Below are 18,428 nucleotides of genomic sequence, written 5' to 3'. Positions count from 1 at the left end.
ATAAAAAACTTCTTGCATAATAACGCTAGGTAAATCAGGGATCTTGTATGCGGTTTTAAGTCAGAATAATTTAAATTTTTATTATTTGTTGTGATAGCGACATGCAAATTGAATATTTTAGTCGTCTAATGATTAACGAAATACTTACTGACATACAGTCAGGCGTACAGACAGCAGAAACAGCAGTAAATTCAGTGTGGCTTCATTTGGATACATAATCCTAATAAATGTTGCGTAACTAAAGTATTTTCCCGTTTCCACCACTTACGAGGAGGCACTATCATTTATTTATAAAATCTGCAATCTTCGTCAACCTAATTCCTCATTAATCCAGGCTTTGATTGTTACTATTCAATTAAGGATTCCGAATTCAATTATAAGTTTTGAGAGTTAGAACAGTGAGCCTAGGTCGCTGTGCGCTCTGGAGCTTAAATCAATACCCCATTGTGATATGATTATCGCTGCACTGTCTAAGACAGTTCCTTGGGGAAGACACTTGCCCCGATTCTAATTAGCTTTGTTTACCCAAAAGCACAGAATAACTAATAGTACTACCCAAAAGTCTCTAAAGGTAAATGCTTGATCTTTAATTAACTCTTTGTTTTAAGAAACGAGGCGATTAGCCACGATTTAGTCAGCCGTCGAAAAGGAATCTGTTTAAATTGCACCTTTTAATCCGTTCGGGGAGCGAATACACCCCGCCTTTGAGGTGCGCGGCGAACCGGAAAACAGCATCTCTGCGCTGTTTTTATACGACTACCTACCGGAGTTAAGGAAAACAAACCGGAGATACTATGCTTATTAAGTCCCTAAGCAATGTAAAACAGTTTTAAATTCTACTATAAAAAAAATAGTTCAATTTATTTCGTCTATATAACTATGTAATAACAAGGCGCACACACAGTTATGAAGTATAGGTACAGTAAAAAAAACATTAACTTTTACGTACTTGCTACAGTCTCGAAAACACAAGTCTTCGCCACGCTTATAATGAAGTAGGATAGATTTCAGCTAACATATAGATGACAACACTACAGACACCACAGTCACTACGGCCAATTTATTACAAGCGTACCGTAATACCCTTTAATAGCCCCATAATATCAGCCGATAGATGTGTTACATAATAAATCGATCGGAAACTTTCGGAATCACCGTCCGGCGTTTGTGAAGCGCAATATATTCGGCTTAATAGTGTAATTTTGCAGGCTCTTGGTAATATCTTGCGGGAAACTCCGCTCACCCGGGCTGACCTCTGACAAGCGTCGGATTACTTGCAACACGCCGTCGTTAACAGATGAATATTAAAGGTGGAACAAGAGCACGTATTGTTTTCATGGAACGAGCGGTCAGAACATACTTGCATGGGATATAAATTAAAATTAGAATTATTTCGTATTTTTTGATTATATTCGTATGATAAGTCCCCAACGAATATATCTAACACTAGTTTAGATAGGTAAATCGAATTTATTATCCATTATTTACGCTGTACACCGATAATATCACAGTTTAAATTTAAGTTTTTGCGTACGGAGTCTCTTCAGTCTTGCAAACTCCGTTTTCTGAATTATTACAAACTACGAGACAATGCACTCGAGCGGCTCTCATACAAACTATCGGTCTGAGAACGCCTGAACAAGCCTGGTCTAAAATAGTTTAAACTCATTCAGAATTCAATCTCAACTGCTACTCGGGAAGGTTCCTCAAGAGTCTGAGGGCCTACCGCGAACCACGTTCGACATGTTGCCTCTGTCGGACTTGTAAATTCGTACGTAAGTTTGACAGGGAGGCAATACGTCGAACGTGGTTCGCAGTAGGCCCTTTGTTAATAGACACCGAGGCAATGACCGCTGTCAACGTATTTCCGCAACACGTCATGGTTGTTGTCAACGAAGAAACCTCGATCTAAGTTAACTGACTAACCTAAGCTCAAGGAATTGAGTGTGGCGTTTTGCGAGAATAAATGATAGACATTATAGATACCATTCCCTATTTTTCCAAGTTAATCTTTTAACCTTATAAGTATATGATCGGCTTTATTTTAATATCGATATAAAAATCATATGCCATCTTTAGAAAAAATGTTTGTTGCCAAGCATTACCAAAAGTTTCGATATAGTCATACATTATTTATATGGGGTCCCTCTATCGTCAACAGTTTCTAAAAATCAATATCGAGAAAAAATCACAGTGGGTAACAGAAGCTTGAGCCTAATCAAATAAACCGAGTGAAAGTTAAAATTGAACGAAGTGGGAATCTCAGTCCTGAATAATTCATTAATTTCAAAAGAGCGACGTCGTAAGAAGCTAGGTTTTTAAGGATTGGAAGTAAGTAGTACTAAGTACATATTGCAAGAAAGTATCAAGATATCAAGGTGAAAATAATTGTCATGAGATATATCAAACGAGCGAACATAGGTACATTCAACTTAAGTATATTAAAATCAGTGTTTTCTATTCTTCCCAGCGCACTGGTTTATCAGCACCTGCAACCAAATAAGGACTTGTCAAATGTTTGTGTTTATTGAAAATAATATGTTTTTAATTTATTATTAACATTTTATCAAATTATCAATATCGCAACGCAAGGCAGGTATCGTATCACAGAAGAACTTACGGTAAAAAAATGCATGACGTTTTTTGCGCCGCTCATCCGAAGCTGAAAGTTTGAGTCAACATTTTGTAAAGTCTGTGCGGAAAGAGAAGAGTCGTGGAATGTATGAGGCATTCCACGACTCTTCTCTTTCCGAACAGATTCAAAATTAAATTCTCAATTTTCTAGTAATCTAGTGTAATACTAATTAATAAAGCAAAATGCTAGTCGGACTCGTGCACCAAGAGTTCTATACTATCGCACAGTTAAAGATCGCACTCCTGGTTGGTTTTTATATATTTTTTGTAAGCATGCGGGAAATATTAAATGTTTTCGTTGAAAAGCGGATCTCGGACTTGCGCACCGTCGGATTTTTGCCAAAACATTTATTTTCACTTACCTAGTGCACGGGTGCAAAAATAGTTACAAATTTTTAAGGTGCGTTTAGACCTACATATATATATTCGGTTTTTTATTCTATCGAACGAAAGCCATGAAATCAGTTTGGAATCGATGAAGTTACTAGAGAAAGGCCTCACGATAGCTAATTTTTGGCAACCGTATTGTGATCTTATAAAACGCAACGATTTTTCAATAACTCTGCTGGCTGAACCTACTGCACCTTAAGGATTACCTACTCACCCAAAAGGCACTTAATTAAGGGTACCTATTTGCCATCGCAAATACATAGAACGGATGGCAGGTAACATACAAAAAACGTTATAGGTACACATGGTTTCAATTTATTATACAAGGGAGCAAATTCGTTGTATACCTCTAGCTAGTGCTTTTATTGAGACCTGAGTCAGCGAAATATTCCTAAATTGAACCACAAGCTTAGTGAATTTCAAACCCGAAAAGCAGACACGCTTTGCTGCCGAGTTTAACACAACATTTACATAGCCGAGTTTAATACAACAACACCGTATAATAAAAAAGCAAAACAAATAGTTTCAACGGATATTAGTATTACAGGACATACTTATGAATGTCTGCACGGGAATAAAAATAATTGCACATGTAGTAAAATAGAATTAGTTGATAGCTTCAGATACTTAGGATTATTAATAGATAAACACTTTAACTGGAGATTGCATATTAATCAGGTATGCAATAGATTACGATCTGTGTTGGGTCAATTTTATCATTTAAGCAGAATAGTCAACAAGCGCACCCTGCACATTGTTTATCATGCTCTCGCTGACTCATTGTTAAGTTATGGACTCAGTTGCTATGGGCGTACCTTCAAAACTTATTTGGATCAAATAAAACAACTTCAAATTAGAATTATTAAATATTTAGTTGGACGGAACACTAGGAATAGGTATAAACATCAGTATGACTCACTGTTCTCAAGTTGTAAAATACTTCCAGTGCATTGTAAAGTTACGTACCTAAATGTTATTAATACTTATTACACAGATGATTTTAAAGTACAAAGGAAAAATAAATATGTAACTCGATCTTCTAAGATGGTAAAATTGAATCAACCTGTAGCTAAAAACTATTATGGACGGAGAACCCAAGAATACTTAATCCCCAAAATTTACAATGAAAATCCAATATTACTAGGTAACCCCAAATTAAAAATAGGAACCTTAAAAGAAAAATTGAAAGAAATATTGTTAGATAAATTCGATAACTCCATAAAACAATAGTAGTAAGTACTTATCCATAATGTATACAGCGCCACTAGCCACCTGTATTTTTACGAGTTGTTAGTTTAAAATAAAACATAGTTATTAGTGTAAGGTAGATTTTTAAGCACCGCTGTACTCCTGTCCCGCGCCCGCGCCACCAGCGATGGCTCACTTATCCAATGTCCACTTATAATATACCTATAGGTACTTGATAAAAAAAAAAAAAAAAAAAAAAGGACTACGCTGGGACGGTAGGACAGTGCAAAAATTATGTACCTGCTTTTGATGTATAAAAGAGCGAGCTCATCGCCAACAAACTGCTCCGCAGTTTGGCGAAACATTGTATTATGGTGCACATGTTGTATTTTCCATGTTATTATCAATAAAAAAAATAAAAAAAAAAAATTTCCCCTCACTAGCTCGGAAAGTTGTCTTTTATCCTTCAATACAAGCGGGGAAAAACGCGTTTTATCCACTAGTGGGGAAAGTAATTTGACCTTGGATGGAGCGTGTTTAAGTAGCTTGACAGATAACAAAACGTAAATCGTTTATGATAATGATTCGTTCGATATTAATTATCATTAAATAAATGGTTTGAGAATCTATTGAAAAATACCAAATTTAGCTTTATTTAATGATTTTAAGTCATAAACCTTAAAATTCCATAAGAAACGTTTGTTTTTTATAATGATGTTAAATATAATTCTGAATACACAAGTTGAGTCGATGCAATTTCAAAACGCATCGTTGACATTTCATACGTCAGAAATGTCAACATTGTCAACAATTTTTTTACTAAAAAACTTTTCTCACCGACTCGCGTAAAAATACACAACTTCCAGAGTTTTCTGTTATAATATCGTAAAGAAATGAGTGATTCCAGTGATGAAGATGATCTAACGCCTGTGGATGGTGCATTTTCCTCGCTATAGTGAGGTGAAAAGTTTTGTGTTATACACGGGCGCAAATGTATTTTACTTCTCGTGTGTTGAAACACTCGCTACGCTCAGGATTCTTTTTTAGAACCACTCGCTTCGCTCGTGGTTCACCTATAGAATCCTTCCGCTTGCTCGTGTTTCAATTCTACACTCGCGGGTAAAATACAACTTTGCACCCTTGTATAACAAATAACTATTTTCGCCTCGCCACCGCGAAAAAAAATGCTTTTAAATATTTATCACAATCAGGTCTCAAAAGCCAATTCTAGCAGCTAACGTAAAGAAAGAATTCATGCTTAAAATAAAAATACTTTGAATTCTAAAGGATGAAAATGCATCTTTGCTTCCCTGTTATCGAAGAATGAAAGGAGCCCTTCCACGGATGTATTCAAAACCACAGCCATAACCTGACATCGAGAAGTGGTTCAAGAGCAAAACAATGCACAAGATGAAGTTAAAGCGTTTACGAATTAAAATTTATCTTACCTTCCCCATTGGCAACTTGGTCGCGTAATATACCTCTTGTAATTTTTGGTCCAGAATCAACTTCGGCATCAGATCTATCTAAACCTATACGTAGTAATTTTATGTTAATAACTTGTAACTGGATCTTTCTAGTCTATAATAAAACTAGCTCTTTATAAATCAAAGTTGATCTGGGACTAGATAGCATTTCTAATTGATAAATTATAGCAAATTTTTGTAGTTCCTACATACCTACTTAGTTATTTGTATTCTAATGATGAATTATGTAAGTAAGTAATACTAACAATACTAAAAATACCACAACAGTTTCAGAAAATGCAGATTTATGTTGGTACATCAAATTTTAGACTTGATATATCCTCATATCATGCCTCAACTTTTTATTGAATAAAGAAAATAATACCCTATGATGCTAATGACCTAATTTACGTAAAATTTGAATATAAATAATAAACAGGGTTAGTTCTTCTAGTAGAACTCAACGGTAGAACAAAATGTGTTATTATTAGGCACTAATAGGAAGAAGTGTACACTACCGCTCAAAAGTATTTAGGCACCCGCAATTTTCACCATACAATTGTATACAAAAAATATTTTCAAAATCATACTGTTCGATCGCAGGCAAATGACTCTAAATGTATTGAAAATATATTGAAACTCAAATTGTTGCCAAAGACATCCTTTAAAATTTCGAGTTTACTTTATGCAACGATTTAAAAAACCCTTATGTACTAGTTCATACAAAATAAAACGATTTATTGATTTTTTTACGCTTGCCATTTGGTAAATAGGCAATGTACACGAATATTATGCACATCATTTTGAAGCGCGATATGTCTGTTAAATTAGAAAAGTAAACTGCACAAAAAACTGTTACCCGACTGCGACTTAGCGGTATAATTCTGAAAGTCGATTTTGTATACAATTGTATGGAAAAAATTACGAGTCCCTAAATAGTTATGAGCGGTAGTGTATATACAAAAGTTACACTGTAACTTTAATTTAGCATTCCTACCTGAGTCTGAATTTTCTTCATCTGATCCTGAAAAATTGCGTTGCCGTTCTATTGTTTTTTTTTGCTCTTCTTCCGATTTGCTGCCACTTAAACCACGTTCTGGAATCGATTTATTATAATAATAAAATCATTAAAAAAGGGAATGTTGGTTTGTGTAGGTATCTACATTAAGACGTATCTATGTTCAAATACAAATTCAGAAGTTTGTCGATCAGTCACGTAAAACCGGTTGAGCGGACTTCCATGAAATCTATTAGGTACATAATAGGGTATTTGACGGCTAGTCAAATCAGCTTCTTTTTTCGAACTGTCAAAACAATTTTGCAACTATGGAATTTATATTAAACACTAGTATGTGACATCACAATCAAATTACCTACTCTTTATAGTTTTACACGGGTTTTAAAATAGAAATTGTATCTAAAAAACAACTGCTGTCTACGTTTTTCTATTAATCTTCTGGTGCTTTATTTCATGCATAGTGTAAAATAATTTATTTTAAATACAGTCAAATACCCTATATCAAATATATATGTAACGCCGTATAAGATAAGTAGTCTAATTCAAAATGTTTTTAGTTCAGATTCTCATACGACTACATAATATATAATAACATTTTAATTGAAGTGGTATGTCACCTACGTACTACTTACTTATGTCAAATATGCTTTACAATATTTTTTAAATTTATAATTTAGATGCACAGTTTAAGGACCTGAGTATGGTAATACCACGGATTTAGATTTTAATAAACCGGATGGAGTACACGGGCCAAAAAGTGTGTCCACATGAGAAGTCAAAGTGGGCGGTTGCATCTCTTTCTAATTAGGGTGACCATAAGTCATATGTATGTGGGATATTAGGATAAGTTGGAATGTATAGTTTGGCCAAGATCTTTTTTCATTCATGCATAGGAAGTCAGAGAGAATGGATATAGTTTTTTTCTCCTCTGTAAAACGCTTCACAAAACCTTACTTAATTTAGTTTAGTCGTTATAAAAGCTGTTACTGATGACAGACAGACTGACAGACGGACAGCGGAGTCTTATTGATAGGGTCCCGTTTTTACCCTTTGGGTACGGAACCCTAAAAATGGTCACGTTTTTTTCATTTGTAGTCTGCCTCTTTCGCACTCATGGTATGTTCATATACGTAATGGCTTCTCTTTTGCACACTTCAGCTATTCTTTAAGCGTCATCGTAGTTAATTGCACCATTTTTTTTTATTTGCCGCCTTTGTGTACTGACGGAAATGTGTGTTCAACCTATATAGAATATTATGTATAAATGTGTCTGTAATATTTAAGGATTTTGGATTTAAATTTTGGCAATTATATAGCTCTCATTACGTGCACAAATAAATCATTTATCTATCTATCTATCTATCAAACAAATAATTAAACATGCCGAAATAAAGATATACTTATTTAGGTAAACTTATTTTTACATTAAGTAAGTACGAGGTAATAAGAACTCTGTAAGGCCGATTCACATCGTGCCGACATCATAGTCACCCTAATGAGTTTGACAATGTTTTCTTGTATTTTTATCGTAAACTTTAATAGTTGAGGCTTACCTGTGAAAAGATATACCACAATCAACAAAACTTTAACTTCTGCAACCTTTCACACAACATCTTTTACCCATTTTATACTTTATTTCGCAAATAAATCTTGAGCGCCGCCATTCATGTATTTTGAAAATTTCATTATCAAGTTGGGGATACCAATTAATATTCAAAGTTACTACAATGTCTACCATATTAAAATTAATGTATTTTTTGTTGTGCACATGCTTGGTTAAATCAGTTAATAATATTGACATTATAACTATTTACAAATTACGTAAAAGATATCAGAACCGCACTCTGAATATAGCACTTAAATAATATAAGAAGGTATTTAATTTTAGTAGTTATTGATATAAATACTACCAAAATGGTATTTTTTTAACATTGGCAACATGTGCGAGTGGGACACCGCGACCCACTTTTGCTATCTCATGTGGACCGTTTTCTCTAGTCTGGTACGAACACCTTTCTGGCTCAGTGATAAGGTTCAATTTAGTATGGCAAAAAAAGTGACAGCTCGCTCCTGTTTAGGGTATAACTTCATGGGTAATACCGGAAATTGACGCCTAGTGTCCTGCCTTATGCGTGAAGTTTTTGTCATATACTTATTTTGAAACTTAACAGTGTCAATTTATTAAGGTTTTGAATATTGTTTTGATACGACCTTGACAATTGCTCACGCTGTCGTAAGTCGTGTCATTAGGCATTTCCCTTGCACTTATTGGTGCGCGTGAGATGCACTGCGAACTGCGAGTCGTGTCAAGGTCGTATCATAACAAGATAAAAACTATAATAAAATATTAAATTAGAATTCACCTCAAGTCTTTTGAGCAGCCGGCAACGGTGTGTCCAATCCTTTGAGTACTTAGGAATACTAGAGAAAATATACTATATGTAGGCTCTTACCGTTTGAGCTCGCACCGTTGGCACACGTTATAAAAATCTGCGAATTTTTTTTTTATCAGTTTTTAGTAGGTAAATGTACAAATATATTTAGTGCTATCAACTTACTAAAATAAGGAAACATATTGAGCATGTACTTCGGTGGTTAGGCATGGCGGTTCGGCACTAAAATAAATCGAAATTTTAAAGAAATCACTTCTCGTTACGCTATGAATTTAATTAATTCACAACATCGTGTTTTGGTCAAGTTACCGATCCGGAAAAATATACTTCTATATTTTATAGGTACTCGAATTTTTGTTTTCGTAGATATATTGAAAGCCCAAAAAGCAAAATATCCCACAGTAAAAAATGTGAATCTAGAGTATGTATTGTGAGCGTTTCAATAAGTCAAGACACGAGACGCAAACAAACTTAGCCGTCAAGCGAAAGTATTTTTTTAACAAATAGGTTTTTTTCATAAATTGTGTAGATTTATAGTTTGATTTTTAAGTTAGTTATATTATGTAATATAACTATATATATATATATATATATATATATATATATAAATGAAATGATTAGGTATCGTAAATATCTTGAGTTCTACATATATTTATAACTAAACTTCCATTCTTACCTGAAACGAGAGTTATACAAATTGCTAAAACTTGGAGATTTAACTGTTAAAGCTTGCTTTAACCTAACCTCCAGAACTGCAACGAAACGACTGCAGGGGTTTCGTTAAGCGCAGAGAGATTTGCACGTTCCTGGAGAAAAATGAATAAAATAAATCTGCTTTTGCCTGCGGAAACCCAAACTTAATGGTTCCTGCACCTGAAAAAATCGCATCGCATTAACACACACATCGACAGACTAGGCTAGTTTTCGAGAACTATCTAGTTCATTGTTTTTCTTTATTCGGAAAAAAAAGCGATCGAGTCAGTGTGAAACTGAAAACTGCAACTTTCGTACTATCTTTGGTCAAGCTGATTATCCTTATGGGCGGATTTAATAAAAGGCGGATTTTATCAAGTACCTACAGACAGGTTTAGTGTTAATATACTACCGACAGTTGATTTCAGCGATGACTGCTCAAATTTCCTATTACATTCAAATATTAACCAACTTAGTACGGTTCTTCTTCTTCTTCTTTTTCTAGGGGCTATGTAAGGCTCCAGAGCCTATGTATCACTGCGACCATCTCTGATCTATTGTGATCGCCATCTACTACAACTCTCGATCCAAACCTGCAACTTCAAACAGCTGCAGGATCTTTTTGGTTTCGAGAGACTTTAACATGTCCACCCAGGATCAAGTCACGAGTGCGCATTAGGCAGGGGCACTCTGTGAGGATGTGTAGGGACGTCTCCTCTGCCTCCATACAGACTCTGCACCGCCCCATGTCACGTTTCCCCATAGTGTGCATGTGCTTATTTAGACCGCAGTGCCCGGTAAGCACCCTAACCAAGTTGCGCAGTTGGTTCCTAGGCAGCGCCAAGGCGCTCGAAGACGCCTTTTTGCTGAAGGCCTTGATAAGCGCTTTGGAATGGTTCAAACCTGGTTTTTCCCTCCAGAGTTGAATGGTTTTGTAGTGACAGTAGGTCTTTAGGGTGAGCCGCGTTAGGCTTCTGGGAATCCCACAAAACGGCTCAGGACTGTAGTTCTTCCCCTTAGCCCCTGCTCGCGCGAGTTCGTCGGCCTTTTCGTTTCCAACGATACCCGCATGCCCGGGACCCAACGTAGAACCACCTTGTTCCTGGCTCCAAGGTTGTTCAATAATTGCCTGCAGTTCTCAACCAGCCTCGATGTGGTGACAACAGAGGTTAGGGCTAAGAGTGCCGCCTGGCTATCCGAATGGATATAGATAGTATGGTTGCCGTAGTTGCTTTGCAGATTGATTGACGCACATTCAATAATGGCGTATACCTCTGCCTGGAATATAGAGCAAAAACGCCCTAGGTTTAAGCTGATGCTTTTCCTGGGCACTTCACCATATACTCCGCAGCCTACTTCAGATCCGGATTTGGAGCCATCAGTGTACCACCTGAGGCTTCCTTCTTTCCTCTTAATTTGACTGTTTGACCAGTCCTCCCTTTTGGGGAGTTCCACTGAGTAGAGTTTGAGTGGACAAAATTTGAGTGCCATAGTGTCGGACAGCATCCCAAGAACAGGAATATCGTACAGAATATAGAATATAGAATAGAATATAATTTTATTGGTATTAATCATACACTGTCAGTTACATAAAAAATAATCACTACACTGATTCCTTAAACAGTCTCAGAGTTTGCGATAACCAATTACTTCTCCTCGCGCCCGCTATTCTAAGCATACTAGATCTCGCCTCCAATTCCAGATGCAGGTGAAGGGGCGGTAGATTTAGTATGGCCTCTAGGGCTGTCGTCGGGGAGGATGACATGGCTCCAGTGACGATGACACAGGCAGTTCTTTGCAGGCTGCCAAGCCTCGTCACTGTTGCCTTCTGCGTCGTTTTCCTGTACCATGCTACGGAGGCGTAAGACACTATCGGCCTCACTATAGCTGTGTACAGCCACAAGGCAATTTTGGGTTTTAGACGCCATCGGTTGCCTGCTAAACGACAGCATATTGCCAAGGCTGATCTAGCCTTTTGTATAGTTCCATCCACATGCTTGTTCCAGGTCAGTTTCTGGTCCAGTGTTACCCCCAGATATTTGACCTCTGTTGAGAACGGAATAGTTTTACCATTCATGACAAGCGGCTTAAGTTTGTCTAGTTTCCGCTTGTTCGTGAATGGAACTATAATTGTCTTGTCCGCATTGATAGACAATTCATTATCTCTGCACCATGTATTTATGGTGTTGAGAGCCCTCTGTAGTACGGTTACAGATGTTTTGGTAGGACACTGCAAGTTTCAGGATAGGTGTCGTAACTTTAAAATTTGTAAAAGGTGACAAAACTGAAAAATCTTAATTAATTAGGTTTAAACGGCCCTATATGGTTAAAGTTAACAAAGGTGTTCTCTGCTAGCAACGAAAGCTTCTGCTAAATCACACCCATTTATAATGTAATACGAGCGGAGATAATGTGTGCCCCGGGCGAGACAAATTTGCCAACTTTTTCTGTTGAACAACCTCTTTATATGAAATGGTTAGCGCCGAGAAATTCCGCGTAAAGTATTATTAGCAAAGTTGGAATACTAATGTCTATGATTTCCATTTAATATATAATAACATACCTATTTTTAGAATATTGTTAACGTTATCGTATCTTATCATAATTAATAATCAAATATTCTTATAAGTATTATAGATACGAAATTTATTATGTTCATCATATTGTAAAAAGATTCCTAGTCTTCAAAAGCGAATGTTACCTAAATCAATTCAGTAATTTAGTCCGGCAAAGGTACAACTACCTTGTACCAACTTGTCCAAAAAAACTGGCAGTCAGTATCTTAATAATTACCTATCAGGATTATCAGGGGCCGATTGCATAACAACTTGTAAGTAATAATATTAGCGGAAATCTCTTTCCAATTCCTTTGAATAGAAAGAGACTTTAATATTATTAGTCTACAAGTTGTTATTGTTATGCAATCGGCCCTTAGAGGTTAATTTGTAATAACAGATTATGAATTTGGTCTGAATTTATTTTTGATATGATCTGTCAGCTGTCAAAAGTCAAAACTGTCAAAAGTGATGTACTTACCAGATGAATCTCTACCGATCAGTGTGGAAAAAATTAATGGGGAAAGTGCCTTAAAGCCTTAAGTTAGCTCAGTTTACTTAAAGGAGACATTGTTTTATTTTTTTAAAGGTGTATACTTTATTTTTTTTTAAACAATGGTTATATTTATACTTGTTAATCATATCAAAAACTTCAAATTAAATCTTACACAATACTTAAAAAATACCTAAGAACTAAAAATAATCTATAAAAAAAACCTAAACTATAAATAAAACTAAAGCAACCTATAAAAAGTACTCGATTTTTTTTAAATAAACAAAACTGCATTCGTAGATTTTTTAATTCGCTTGTATCGCTTAGGAATCCAACCGACAAAAAAACTTGCATGTTTAATGTTAAAATTTCTCCAAGAAACATTATTATACCTAGGTTTTACACTCGTCTGTCGTACAAAATATCCATGAAATTGCATGTTTAGTATTTTTTGAATTTTTAGTCGGGTCGATTCCTGGACGAGGGAAACGAATTAAAAAAATATTTCTATGCAGTTTTGTTTCTTTTTAAAAATAATAGAATGTCCCCTTTAACTAAAATAAATAGTACTTTCCCTCCAGGGCCCATTAATTTTTTCCACTCTGTATACGCAACCATAATGTGTAGGTGTACCTACGTGCCCTTAACAAATGTTGGTATACTTAATGCGCTTACTGAAGCTATTATGCAAAAAGTGCCCGAAGTCGGCACTTCGGCAGTCCAAGCTCCTTCGATCATCGGCTTAAAGCAGTCGAAGCTTTGGCAAAAATTGACAACTTAAAATAGTACATGAAAATTAAGTGTTTTAACCTTGGGATTTAACTGCTCACTCTTTTGTTCAATACGCTTCGAGGTTTATTGGATAAAGGGATTATGAATGCCTCTCCGAATGTTGGCAATCAGATTTTACTTAACCTATAAGTATAACAGTGTATAAAAAATTACATTACGTTTTCTTCCAACTGTGTCTCCGGTAGTATAAGTACTCTTTTCTTCAATATGCTCGGAGATATTCAGCTTATTGTAGCAAAAATAGACCGGGAAGTTCTTCATTATGGACAAACTCTAGTAAAAAAATCTAAATCATTATTGTACTGATTTTTAAATTAAAGGCAAAATGGAAAAAATCACCGCTTCGGGCAAGATTATTGTACTGTTTTAGCGTCTACGAAGACCCCGGTTCAGTTATCATTTCAAGCTATAGAATATAGTGAGAGAGGGAGATCAATGACCTTATTTATGTCTCGTTCTTATACGTAACAAAAGAGGGTGAATTGGTAAAGCTGTCTAGATATCTGGATCAGCTAAAGCTGGCCAGTGACTAAGTCTAACCTTAGTCACTGGCTTTGTTCTGATATAAAGGTATTTATGATTAAAGTTATTCAGGTGCAGGGTGCAGGTGACAAATGGCGGGTATTTTAGTCGTACTCAGTGAGTCTGGCGGGTCGCGTGATTCCACTGCGAATGAAACTATCGCATGACTCCCATTCCATGGCATATAAAGTTTGCCTTATGATTGTCAATAGGACACTTTGTTTAATTACTTTGTTTAGTCGATAGATATTTACAGATAACTACGTAGCTCTTTGTGTGATACATACTTATTAGGTTACATTAAAAATGCATAAACTTAGGTTACTTACAGTAGCGGAAAATAATCTATCATATTTTGTAGGTAAGTACCTACATCTGCATAATATTTTTGGATATTTCTCAGAAACGGCTCTAGCGATTTCGATGAAATTTACAATATAGGGGCATATGAAAACGACAATTCTATCAAACTAGGGTACATTTTAAGATTAATTAGTTTGTCCTAGTTTTAGCGGTACACCGGTGGGTATTAAATTGTAAAGTACTGATTCGATTATATTTCAAACCAGAGGTTAACGAGGGTGAAAAGTCGATCCATCTAGGTTTTATTGTTGGTAAAATTCGCTTTTGAGTGTTTACAAATAAGAAATTTAATAATTATAAAATACATTAATTGGTGCGTGTGAAGTCCCCAAGCCGCATTGTGCTAAGCTAACGTGGCTGCCTGTATTGCCACATGCATTGAACGAGACGTAAGTATATTACAATCATTGTTTACAATTACATGATATAAAGTCTGATTTCACGAATTTTCGAATTAATTCCTGCAAAAAAATAGAAAGGTATGATAATTTTTTTCCGCTACTGTAACTACCTACTTCGTAAGTAAATATTGAAATAAATAAAACAGAATCTCTAGTGTTGTACATATACTTACAGAATGATTTTCTTGCCTGCCTTCTTAAATATGACAGCTTGGCTGTTTTACGTTTCCCAGATTTGTTATTTGCCTTGACTATCCTAAGCTAAGCATCGGTAAGTAGGTATACAAAAGTGTTGGAAAATAACCACCGCTTTTAACCAGTCAAAATAAACTATTGCAAATATAGAGCTTGCTTCGTAATTAATGACTTAAAAATTGTTACCTAACTAGACTTTTCGCATATTATGAGGTATAACAAAGTTTATTACTCTTTAATAGCATGGATGTAGGACGCAGCGCACCGCACGCCCGCATACCGTAAGTGGTGAAAATGGTGAAATAAAATCTGCAATGTCATTTCTCGGGACTGCGCGGTAACTTTGTTTACAGCTAGTAGCAAAGGAAATTATGAAGACTGTAAATTGGAAGTCAAGCATGATTTTGCTATTAATTTTATCGTAGTATTGAGTTACATAGATAATAGATAAACTAAATGGTTCGATGTTACGGTATCTTTCGCTTTCTGTTACAACGAACCATTACAACGGCTACCAAAGACCTTACTAAGATCAAATATCAGAAAGAATGGGACAGTCTGACAGGTCTTAAGCACTCAGAGCTCTTTATATATAAAAAGCTTTGGAAACTTAGCAAACGACAACTCCAAATAATAACGGGGGTGTTTACTGGCCATTACGGGATCAAGGGAATCCTGGCCAAGATGGGACACGCTAACAACACCGATTGTCGTATGTGTGGCAATGAGGAAGAGACAGTAGAACACAGTAGAACACCTTATGTGTGAATGTCACGCCCTCGTCAGACAAAGAATGAAGTACTTTGGAACCGGCTATCTGGAACCAAAGGAATTCGAAACGCTACTGAGCTCCATCATCCGGCATATGGAGATGGTGGGAAAAGCTCTTGAATAGCGGACGGATCTTTCCTAGGGAGTAACTGCACAAAAGATCCCTATGGGTCGAAGTGTATCCGCAAGGGCCCCCGAAAACCATAAGATAAGATAAGATCCTCTTGTAATTCTAAATTTTTAAATCTGTAGATAGTCAAAACATAAACGAAACACATAAGTGCAGTCTATGATTTGCAGCCTGCAAATCATAGACTAGATAGATAGGACTACTGACCTATATAGATTTAGAAAAATACCTAAGCATTTTCCTGGAACCTATTGTGATCACGCGTCATTGTATTCTTATAAAGTAACTTGTTTTATGTTATGACTGTAATCTCAATAGGTACTAGAAAAGTGATTGGGTATTTTTCTAAATTTATATAGGTCAGTAGTCCTATCAGAATGGACAGAAGAATATTGTTAAAATTGTTTTTTTTTTTTATATATTTTTATAAGGATATTTGATTTGTTTGTTATGATTGTTGTTTAAGATGAAACTATCTTTTTGATTAAAAATAAATCATGTTCGACTATTGTTATGTTTCATTCAAAATAGAAAGTGTCCCTTAAAACAATTGAAAGTTTACTATTGTATTGACTTAACTTGATATGATACGTTTTGAATATGTTATTGTTCAGTAATATTAAGACCTATGTAAAAATAGGTCTTTAAAAAAGAAAAACATTTTAGTTGTACAGAGACCTAAAATTGACGCACTTTAAAAAAAAAATAAAAAAAATAGGTAATACATTTATTTTGCTTGTTTATATGTGTAAGCGTGTTAAGAAATAAGTAAAGTTTAATTAAAGACAAGTTTAGTAACTATTTCTCAATCAAAGCTCGGTAATTTCTTTTTGTGTATGGAATTTATGAAACCGTCAATCTTTATTTAACGTTTCTCAAAAACATGCATTTTTTAATTAGGTCACTATAATTCTAAAGGTGCGAATTACGTTGAATTCTACTTTTTTTAAACCTTTGTGTACGTTTAGGTATGCAGTCAAATTTCACTAAAATATAGCTTATAGGTAGTTTTCGAGTAAAATGGCTAAACGCACATGACGAAACTTTAACCAAGGATTCCGTTTTTACCATTTTGGGTACGGAACCCTAAATAAGTTTAATTTTTTATTTGTCGTCGCATTTATTATTCGTCAACTTTCGGTAAAATTTAGTGGACAGAGTTTCCGATTCTAAAACTCCCTGGTCCTTGTCATAAATAGCAATAATCTATATATTTATTAGAATCATCAATTATTAAGGTTTCGTACCTCAAAAAGGAAGAAAAACGGTACCCTTATAGGATCACTCGTGCCTTTGTCTGTCTATCCGTCTGTCACAGCCTTTTTTATAAAAAAAATTGACTTAAAATAATTTTTATAGAATAAATTACGCTTCCGGAAGTACTTGAACCCGCAACCTCCGCAATCAGTGCGTTGCTCTTAACCAATTGAGCTACGGAAGCCTACCAGAACCTCGCAAATCTTCCCATTCCTTCCCTTACGTCTTATGTATACACGCCTTTGGGGTGGCCTGCCGGAGGCGTAACTTTTCCATTTTTTCCTTTAATACAAAATTTGGAGTATCGCTCGCAGATGTTAAAAAATTGATTTTGTTTCTTGCTTCCACGAACACGCGAACTATTGCCAGAATTTTTACTTAGTGCCAATTGGAAGAAATGTAGGCGTAGGTAGGATTGTGCGGTTATATGTATGTATATATATATATATAATTATGTAGGTATGTAGTTATGTATTTATAAGTATGTATGTATTAATATTTTTTTGTTCTTATGGATATGTAGTTATTTTGTATATCTATATATTCGTATGCCTGTGCACCTAATGCATCGTATCGTACTTAATTAAGTAGTTATGTTTCTAGGGTTAGCTATTTTTTTAATGTTTTGCCTTCATGTACATATTATCTTAGTTTGACTACCATTTCGTATGTATCTCTCTCAGTTACCTTAAGGTTAGCTGGAAGAGATCCCTTAAGGGGATAAGTTCGCCTTTTTACACATTTACTGATGTATTCTCTGTGTTATGTACTTGTTTTGTGCAATAAAGTGTTTTTTAATACAGTTGCTCAAAAAGTGCTACTTTACGTAGCTGTTTAGGGTGCGGAAAGTTGGTTTTCGCGAGCTAGTGCTTTTCACTTATCCAATTTTTTTAAAATTTATACTTGTTCTAATTCATGACTACTTATTGATGAGTCTTAATATTAGTTTCCTTTAAACGTCGTAACCAAAATAAAAACCTACTGTTAATGTAAAAATACGAAAAATATACATATTTCATTACTTACCTCTTCATCATTATAACACGTTTATTTTTTTTATTGAAGATTGAAAAACCGTTCTTAATAAGTTGTCTGAATGGAACGGAATATCTATGGAAGGTAGAGGTAGGAATAGATGCCGAAACGCCTGTCAAAGAAGAGGCGTTT

At 35.2% G+C, this 18,428-nt stretch overlaps 2 long non-coding RNA genes across 2 annotated transcripts in view; one reads left to right on the top strand and one right to left on the bottom strand.

Moving 5' to 3' along the window:
- Positions 1-18,428, top strand: part of LOC134751423 (uncharacterized) — a 292,528-nt gene that overhangs the window by 183,581 nt on the left and 90,519 nt on the right. The gene's annotated exons all lie outside the window — the stretch shown is intronic.
- LOC134755429 (uncharacterized) lies at positions 2,458-6,763 on the bottom strand. The gene is made up of 4 exons (XR_010129042.1): positions 6,676-6,763; positions 5,661-5,744; positions 2,621-2,662; positions 2,458-2,489 (listed from the first exon to the last, which is right to left on the bottom strand). It is a non-coding gene; the product is annotated as an uncharacterized LOC134755429 (long non-coding RNA).

Source organism: Cydia strobilella, chromosome 2, assembly GCF_947568885.1.
Source record: "Cydia strobilella chromosome 2, ilCydStro3.1, whole genome shotgun sequence".
NCBI classification, from domain to species: Eukaryota; Metazoa; Arthropoda; class Insecta; order Lepidoptera; family Tortricidae; genus Cydia; species Cydia strobilella.
The sequence above is the reverse complement of the archived record's forward strand: the minus strand, read 5'-3'. Positions and strand labels throughout refer to the sequence as shown.